A 9,831-nucleotide genomic window follows, 5' to 3' on the forward strand; every position below is an offset into this window, starting at 1 on the left:
GAAAATAAAACAAACTGGAAGAAGACATATCTACTACTAAGGGAAGTTGGTCTCTCTGAGAATAACTGCCATAAAATATATTAAAATAATAATAACAGCTAGCATTTATAGAGCACCATCAAGTTTTATAAGGCACTTTATAGACATCTTACTGGACCTTACAACAACCTAAAGGAAATGAAGGCAATATAATTATTTGCATTTTATAAATAAAGAAGTTGAGGCTGAAAAGGGTTTCATATCCAAACAGAGGATTTTTCACTTAATCCTGGAGTCAATCAGGAGTCACTGGAATTTATTGAAGAGGAGGGTGACACCATCAGATGTACACTTTAGGAAGATCATTTTGGCAGCTGAGTGGAAGATAGTCTTGAATGTGGAGTACCTTGAGGCAATCTTAATATTTTTGTTGTTCAGTCATTTCAGTTATGTCCTACTTTTCATGACCTATTTGGAGTTTTCTTGGCACAGGTACTAGAGTGGTCTGCCCTTTCCTTGGCTAGCTAATTTTACAGATGAAGAAACTGAGGCAAATAGGATTAAGTTACCTTTCCAGGGTCACATAGCTAGTAAGTATTTGAGGCCACATTGGATTGATTCTTCCTGACTCCAGATCCAGCACTGCTCTTCCTAGCTGCCTGAAGATTAGTGTACATGTGTCATACAGGTGTATTAAGGATCTGTAGACTGGGGTGGGAGAATAGTGAGATAATGATATGGCACATGGAAGGGCTGAATAATGATTCCTGAATCAGTGTTAGGGGAGACAATATTAGAAAAGAATAATGTGCTTAATTTGGGTTAACCTTTCTTCTTGGGCATCTGTTTCTACTTTGACTTTGCTCTGATTTTCCTAGAATAATTAAGACTGATGGTGATGGCTATGGATGGTAGTGTAGAGAATACGTTGTGACTACCTGGGGTTAGTTCTCTCAATCTACCTCAATGACCACCAAGCTCTAGCAACAATGCGTATCAGTCATCCCCAGGTCATAGCTTTTTAACTTTTAAGGTAACTTTTAAATTAAATCAAGATTATATGATTTTATATGAAGGCTCTAGCTATATTATACCAGATAATACATTTTAAGAAGCAGAATGGTATTGGTTAGAGGGCAGTCTGAGGGTCGAGAATTTGCCCTTACTCTCTGTGCTCCCAAGTAATTCTCCAAGACTATAATTTTCAGAGTACATACAGTTCCACATTAGTGAAGGGTGTTTCTTCATTGGGAGCTCCTTATGCTGATAAAAATCACATCTGGACCAAAACAAATATAACAAAACAACAAAAAAGTGAAAAATTCAGCCTTATCCCTGGGTTTTATGTCTGTGAAACATAGTATATAATCATAAAGATTTATATGTGAAAGAAGTCACCTCCAGTCAATTTAAGTTTCTTTTCACAACACCCAGCTGAATCAATTGACTATTTGATTATCATCTATGCACAACCATATCCCCACCAGAAATTGCCTTTGACAGACTTGTCACTGTTGCTGGTTCAGATTCAATTTGATAACAGCAATTTGCAATCTGTGGTTAGTGCATCTTTCATCTTATACCACATTAATTTGTAAATACAGATAAGCCTTAGAAGCAAAAGAGAAAAAGAGGGTAAGGTATTATGATTGCAAAATAAGCTTATGGTAGAACAATAATGGAAGCAGCAGAGGGAGAGGGGAATGTACAGGTAAGGGGGGGGTGAGAAGAGGCAAAGAAGGAGGGAGAAAAAGGGAGGGAGGGAGAGACAGATAAGGATAGGGACAGGGACAAGGAGAGAGATACAAGTCAATTATAACTCTGTGTATCCAGTCTCACATTTAATAGACTTTGAAGTGCTGTTAACATTGATAGAGTACTAAGAGATGTCAATGAGATTCATAGATTGGGTCTAAAAGGGAAAGAAAGAGCTGACACCTTCTGAATTTGCTTTTTAATTTCATCAAGGTGAAAGTTAAATGTAAAAAAAAACAGAAGTCATCCAAAGTATAGCATAACATGTCTTCAAATATTTAGGCTATGAATTATGCCATCCCAGACTCACAAAATACAAAGCTGAAAGGGACCTTGGGGATCATGTAATTCATCCATCTCATTTTAAAGATGAGAAAACTGAGATCCAGTTATTAAGTGACTTGCCCAAGGTCAATCGCACAATTAATGGCAGAGTACAAATTTTGGAAAGTCACTTGATTCTTCCTCCCAGTCAAATGCTGATTCTATTATACCAAACTGCTTGTATATTAATTGTATCATATTACTTACAAATAAAATCATTTTCTTAAAAAAAACAATCTTTAGCACAGAATGTCGATGAGTAAGCTGGGGAAATGTTTAACAACTAGCTCTCGGAGAAAATGTATGTGTGAGCCATTTTTTAACTTTACTCTTTCTCTTTTAACTTTAATTTTCTCCATCACTTACTCTATATAATCAATAAATCAAGCCCCAGTTTTCAGTGATGTCTAAAGTGTAAATGCTTACACTGAAAATTTAAAAATTATCTCTTGAAAATCCCTAGGACCTGGGTCCAGCACACCACAGTATTCACAGGCAGCTTGGCACATAAAATAGAGTGGTTGGCTTGGAGTCAAGAAGACCCATGTTCAAATCCCACTTCTGAAGGCTACTAAGTATGTCCTTAGGCAAGTCACTGGGTTGTGATTCACAATATGGGAAGGAGTCCTAAGACCAAGAGTTCTCACACTAAGACATTCATAGAATGATCAAAATGATTTACTACTAGTTTTAAAAAACAACAGAGCAGTCTCGGGGGAACAGATTAGGAAGACGATAAAGAGAAACAAAGTAACATAGCAGACTGGTATCCCATAAACCCAGACTCCAGCTCCTGGGAAAAGGGCACCCTATTTGACAACTAAGAAAACTGAAACAGATACTCTATTGTACCTATACCCCAAAAAGATTAAAGAAAAATAGAAAAGGTTCATATGTACAAAAATATTTGTGGCAGCTATTATTGTACTGGGAAATAACTATAAATGAAAGGAGTTTCCTTTAAGGAATGGCTGAACAAATTGTGTCATCTGAATGTAATGGAATATTATTGTATCTTAAGAAATAATAAAAGGGATTGGTTTAAAGAAACTTGGGAAAACTTGAGGGAACTACTGAAGAGGGAATTGAGTAGAACCAAGAGAACAATTAATGCTGTAACAACATTGTAGAGACAGACATCTTTTGGAAGACTTAAGATCTCTTCTAAATAAGATGACCAACCATGATTCTGGAATGATAAAGAGCTATGTTTCCCACCTCCTGAAAGAGAAGTGTTGAACTATGCACAATGAGACATTCAGTCATTTGCTCCTTGTTTAGCCTTCATTCTCAAAGAGCACAATTGACATCAGGAAGGTGACATCCTGACTTGTAAGTGAATGGGATCTGAGAACATGCAGAATGAGACGTAAACTCTTGGAAAGGGACACTGTAGGAATTTGTTTTGCTAGACTTTGCTATGAGTTTTGTTTTTCTCTTTTTTTTAGTAGGTAAAGAGAGAAAACAGATTTTAATTTAAAAAATTAATTTTTAAAAGAACTCACAAATTCTTCAAGTATACATGTATTTAATTCAGAATTATTATGAAAGTAGCATCTGCAGTTTCATAATATTCCTTAGAAACCTGAAATGTAATACATCTGCTGTAGCTACCAGGGATGAGTCTCAATGGTTTCTAAAGCCCATGCTTTGCGTTATCTCTTGCCTAGTGTTTTCAAAGTGCCCTTTCCCCATTGATGATTCCAATACAATCTTTGTACTTAATATTAGCTTTATAAAAATTATTATGTATTTTTAATCTAATCCTCCTCGTTTCTAGCCAGTATCAGGACTTGAATAAGGCATGAAACAAATAGAAGATAGCAAATACTTCTGCAGAAATATAACAAAATGGAAAAGCCCTTCTCTGAGCCTTGCATTAGAGGATGTTGAATTAAATTTTGCAATAAGGGTTGTTTGTCAAATGGCACAAAAGAGAGAAAGAAAGGGGATTTTGCCAAGGGGAAGGCTCTAACTTGAAAGCAAAATCCTATAGCTCCATCATCAACCAAGCAAGGAATTTAGCTTTTCTGCACCTCAGAGAGGCAGCATGCTATAATAGACAGAGTATCAGACATAGTGCAGATATCTCTTCTGACACTTGGTGTGGGACCAAAAGCAAGTTGCTCAACTTCTGTGATCCTCAGGCAATTGTCTAAGACTAGAAATTGTAAATGGGCTGTGACCTGCATGAGTAGATAACAAAATTACAAGTCCTTAATATAAGTTAGGTCAGTAGCTGAGAAACAATCATGGACCTTTCTATAAATTACTAGTAAAACTCAACAGAAAAGGATAGAAAAAGAAATTAGACCAAATTAACTATAGTGCACAGAAAATATTTGAGACTTTATTTACCAAGAAACACACTGGAACAACTGCTAGTTATGTAGTAATACAACTACAACACATTATTTAAAACAGACCTTTTTTTAAGTAGAGGAATCAGATTTATTCTACTTACCTCCAGAGGGCAAAACTAGCACTAATGGGTTTCGACATTACCCCTAGTTTCCAGCTACAAGGAGAAATTTTGTAATAACTAGGACTATTAAGAAGCACATTGAGGTGTGGCTAGGTGGCGCAGTGAATAGAGCACTGGCCCTGGAGTCAGGAGGACCTGAGTTCAAATCCGGCCTCAGACACTTAACACATTTATTAGCTATGTGACTTTGTGCAAGTAACTTAACCCCAATTGCCCTCCAAAAACCAAACAAAAAATAAAAGTACAATGAACTTCTTTAGGGAATAGTCCTCACCCTATCCCTGTTGGAGGTCTTTGAACAAAGAGTAAATGGCATCCAGTAAAGTAGACTCAGCTCATTCTACCTTGCATCTACTGCCCTGCTTGGTTCCAACTCCATCAAACAAGATGCCTTCATGATTAGTAGCCCCTGGTATCCCATTCCTCTTCCCCCAATTCCTTCTTTTCTGCCTCATTTCATGTGATCTCTCCCTCCTTGGATTGTGAGCTCAATGAAGGCATGGATTATCTTTCTTTTTATTGATTATATCCCCCGTGCTTAGTACCTGACAAGTTGTAGGTAATTGACAAATATTTATTGGATTGGATTAGATTGGCCCATAGATATATCAGAGAATATAAAGTTCTATTCCATTATGGGTTTGATTACATGGCTTCTTTCAACTCTGAAATTCCATGATTCTCCAAGTAGTTGCCAAATGTATATCTTTTAACACAAGCTATAGAAACGCTTTAGATATATAGGTATGGACATTTCTACATTATGTGTTATAATAAAAACCATAGCAAATTTGAAACCAAAAATAGGGGTTTCAATTCTTTTTTCTGCAATTTACTATCTCTATGACTGGGGCAAAGTCACAACCTCTCGGGAGGCATATCTTTATCATTGTTAAAATGGGATTTAGGGAAAAGGGAAGAGACTCAATCCACAAAGTACTTTCTGGCTCTGAACCTCCTGATCCCATATGACTAGTATATCCCACTTAAGAAGTACTCTAGCATACACCAACAGAAATTTGAGGATTAAGAATATAAATGTGTCTTGTGTTCTTGCATACAGTATTTCGGCTTTTCCAAAATCAGTCACCACTGCTGGCTGACACTAAATTCACAAAGGACATTGTAGCTATAATGAGGGGGAAAGTCATTATAAAATACAACTACTTTTGAGAATTTATGTTTCTGATTAAGCTTTGTATTTGTTTGTAATTACCAATAAACACCTCATTTTCTTCTGTATCCCCCAAAGTGTTTTGTACAATGCCTTGTGCATCACAGGAGCTGAACAAATGTTGATTTGCTTTATCTGCCTGTTCTGAGATTCCAGAAAATCCCTTCTCCAATTCTTCCTCATGTTGTGGAGGAGGCCCTGGGGTCCCATACAGTGCCCAAATTATGTTACCAGGGACAAAATATGTATCTGTCATCTCAAGATCAATTTAACTAAATGTGAAAAGACTCATCACCAGAGGGTTGGTCACCAGGTATTGAATAGTTTTGAAAGCAGAAATTAATGAGGCCATCTACAAACAGGTAGAGGTGTTGCAATCTATATTTGTTGAAAGGAGCAACATGGTACTATAGAAAGAGTGCTGGATTTGGAGTCAGAGAAACCGGGTTCCAATCCGAAATTACCATTTAATATATATGTGATGCTGGGCAAGTAACCCTTAGTTTCTTCTTTATAAAAGTTTATATTTGAACAAATATTGAACAAGCAACATCTATAGGCCAAGCACCATGCTAAGGTCTTTACTAATATTATCTCAATTTATCTTCACAATAATCCTGGGAGGCAGATACTACTATTATTCTAACTTTACAGATGAACAAAATGAGAGAGACAAAACCTAAGTGATTTGCCCAGGATCACACAGTAAGTATCTGAAGGTGAAATTCCTGATTCCAAATCCAGTGCTCTACCCATTGTGCTACTAAGCTACTCTTAAAATAAAAGAGTTGGACTAGACAACCTTCAAGACTGCTCCCAGTTCTAGGTCTATGATCAATGTGATCTTAGGTGAAGCTAGGAAAAGTTAAGAAAGCAAAACAATCTACATCAACATAGTATCTCGAGAGGATAAATAGGAAATTCTAGTTTAGAAAGTGCATGTGAGGTCTTTAATACTCTGTGGTTCCATTTGTTGCAGTTCCAAGTCAATCCAGGCAGATTGCTCCTTCACGAGTGGGTCATTCCAATGCAAATGGAGACTCCCAAATGACTTGAAATACAACTTTTAATTTCTGCTTTGAGACAAAAGTTTCTTTTTACACTGCTCATGGGCCTTTGAAAATTTCAAATCACTTTGCAATGAACCAGATGCCTCTGGGTAGACCTACTGAATTAAGTAACATTTCCATTCAGAACACACAATGTCATTTAGGTAGACACTCAAGTGTAGTAACATTCACACAAACACTTTTGAGCCATTTTCCCTGAGGGGTATTGATGTTCATTCAGGGCCTGAATTAAGCTTTTTGAAATTATATTACAAGTATCATCTGAGTATCACTAATGACTTCCGGGGAAAAGTGTTAGGTGAAATGATGTCACTGAGGGTGGACAGTTCATTTCAAAGGAATGGTATTTATTTTGTATCACAGGTAATTGGACATGAACAATTGTGTTGTCATTGTACAGTATTACAAGGGGTTTTGTTATAATGTATTGATAACTCTATTAGTAAATAGTATTTCCTTAAGTTTGTTACTATAATCTGTCTCCAGATCACTTTCCCTCATTATTCAATGACTTCAATAACTATATCACAATTTACCTCTTCATCACACCCTTGTCTTCATACTTGAAAATCACTAGCCCTCTCCAGCTCCTTCTTGTTCTTTCTGTGTTCTAGTCTCACTTCCTAATATACAGTTTTGACTTCTTTGTTGACCAATTATTAACTGAATTTGTTGGATCATCCATCTTCTATCTTCTAAATATGGGTGTGGTCTGGTACTCTTTCCTGGGACTTTTAGTCTTCTTTCTCTACATTATCTTGATGATTTCATCAGGTTCTATGGGTTCAATCATCGTCTCAATATAGAAAACTTTCAAATACCCTCTTTTCTCACTCCCAGTTTCTAGTTCTGTATCACCAACTTTCTTTTTGTTCTATCACCATCTGAAAATAGCATGTCTAAAACCAAACTCATTATTTCCTTTCCCTGTTTTGCCCCTTCTGTAAACTATCCTGTTTTTCTGGAAACATGATACTTCCAGTCATATAACCTCCATATCACTCATGCTCCTTCTCTCTCATTTAATGGGTCAAAAGTTTTTATTCATCCTACCTCTACACGATCACTTGTACCCAAGTTCTCTCCACTTATACAGTCAGGCCTTCACCTCCTCTCCCCTGGACAATTGAAAGAGGAAACTAATTTGATTTCCCTGTTTCTTATCTATTTCCTTTTCTATCTATCCTCCATAAAACTACTAAATTAACCCCCACTAAGTAATAAATCTATCAATATCACTACCCTTCTAAAGAGTCTAATACCTTTAGGATAACACACAAATCCCACATTTGGCATTTATAACATTCTAAAATCTGGCTTTCACCTACCTTTCCAAACATTTCATATTATTCCCTTTTATACACACACACACACACACACACACACACATCATTCAAACAAATGAGCATATTCGTTGCCCCAATATAATATTCCATCTCTTATTTCCATGACTTTGCACAGTCAACCCCCATACCTGGAATACATTCCTTTCTCATCTCTGCTCCTTAGCATCTTTAACTTCTTTTAAGGTTCAGATCATGTACCAATCAAACAAGTAAGCATTTATTAGATGCCTACTATGTACCGGAAGCTCTCTTATGGACTACTGATACAAAAGTAAAAATAAAATAGTCCCTGCCCTCAAGGAGTTTATCTTTTTTTTTTCTTTTCCTTGAGATACAACATGGCATATATATATATATATATATAATACAAAATAAATACAAGCACTTGAAGTATGGTTGAATAAATTACAGTATAAGAATATAATGAAATACTATTGTGCTATAATAAATGAAAGAAGAGATCATTTCAGATGCACCTGGGAAGACTTATGGATTGGTTCAGAGGAAAAAGCATAGAACCAGAAGAATAATTTATACTATATTAACAATAAAAATGACTAATTTTGAAAGACCTAAGAACTCTGATCAACCAAATTATCAGTCACAATTCCAGAGAATATATAATAAAACTCCTGACAGAGAGGTGACATATTAATATACAGAATGAGACATATATTTTTGGACATGACCAATATGAGAATTTGTTTTGCTTGACTGCATGTTTTTCTTAAAATTGTTGCTTCTCCTTTTTTTATCTGATGGTGAGTGGGGGAAAAAATGCTTGATGATTGAAGAAATTCAAGGTAATTTACTGGTGATGAGTCCTTGAAAACTTTCCTGATGTCCCAGTCGGTATTGATATTTAACTCCTTAAATTATATTTTATTTATTTATTTATGTAGGTATTAAATTCTCTCAACCTCCCTTCATAGGTAGAGGCAATTTTGTTTCTGCCTTTACATTCCTAGTGTCTTAAACATAGTAGGTCCTTTAAAAGTTTTGTTGAAATGAAGTAAATAGTCCACATCATGTAGGGTTATGCCTGTGCTTCTTTCCAGATCTATTGCTATTTTAAGCAAAAAAGAAAAAGAAAGAAACACAGGGGTTGGGGAGGGAGGTAGAGATATGTACGGAGAAGACTGCTGCCTGATCTGTGTCTAGCTAAGTATTTAAGGAGAGCAAGCACAGAATAGTAAGGATGCTTGAAAAGAAGAGAAAGTTTCTCTATTTCCTGCTAAGAAAAAGTAGTACAACTTACTTAAAACTTGTTGGAGTTCAGCAGTTACCATAGTGATACAAGGAAGTAAAAGTAATGTGATCTCTCCCTTATGTATTTACCATGTATTACAATATAAAATGTGGCAACTGGATGAAACCTCAGAGATGATCCAGGAAAAGAATGGATAACCTGGGGTCCCATAGATAGTTTACAGGGCCTTCATAAAATTGAATGGGTAAAAATTATATCTTTTTTTCCATACAATTGGTTTCCCTTTTCATTTATTTGAAAACATTATTCTGAGGAGGTGTCCACGATACAGAAAAGATTAACAAGGTCTGATCTAGTCCAACTTTTATTTTATGTATGAAGAAAGCAAAGACAGGAGAAGTAAAGTGACTTGACCATTATTGTGTATTACCAGCAGCTGTCTTATCTTACTAGACTGATTTCCATGAAGGAGAGGGAGGGAGGGAGGG

At 36.0% G+C, this 9,831-nt stretch overlaps 1 protein-coding gene across 2 annotated transcripts in view; it reads left to right on the forward strand.

Annotated features, from left to right (window-relative positions):
• GLRA3 (glycine receptor alpha 3) overlaps positions 1–9,831 on the forward strand; it is a 136,867-nt gene that overhangs the window by 111,473 nt on the left and 15,563 nt on the right. The gene's annotated exons all lie outside the window — the stretch shown is intronic.

Source organism: Petaurus breviceps, unplaced genomic scaffold (genome assembly GCF_028583685.1).
Source record: "Petaurus breviceps papuanus isolate PSGF00001 unplaced genomic scaffold, PetGlider_PUasm1.0 126, whole genome shotgun sequence".
Classification (NCBI taxonomy): domain Eukaryota; kingdom Metazoa; phylum Chordata; class Mammalia; order Diprotodontia; family Petauridae; genus Petaurus; species Petaurus breviceps.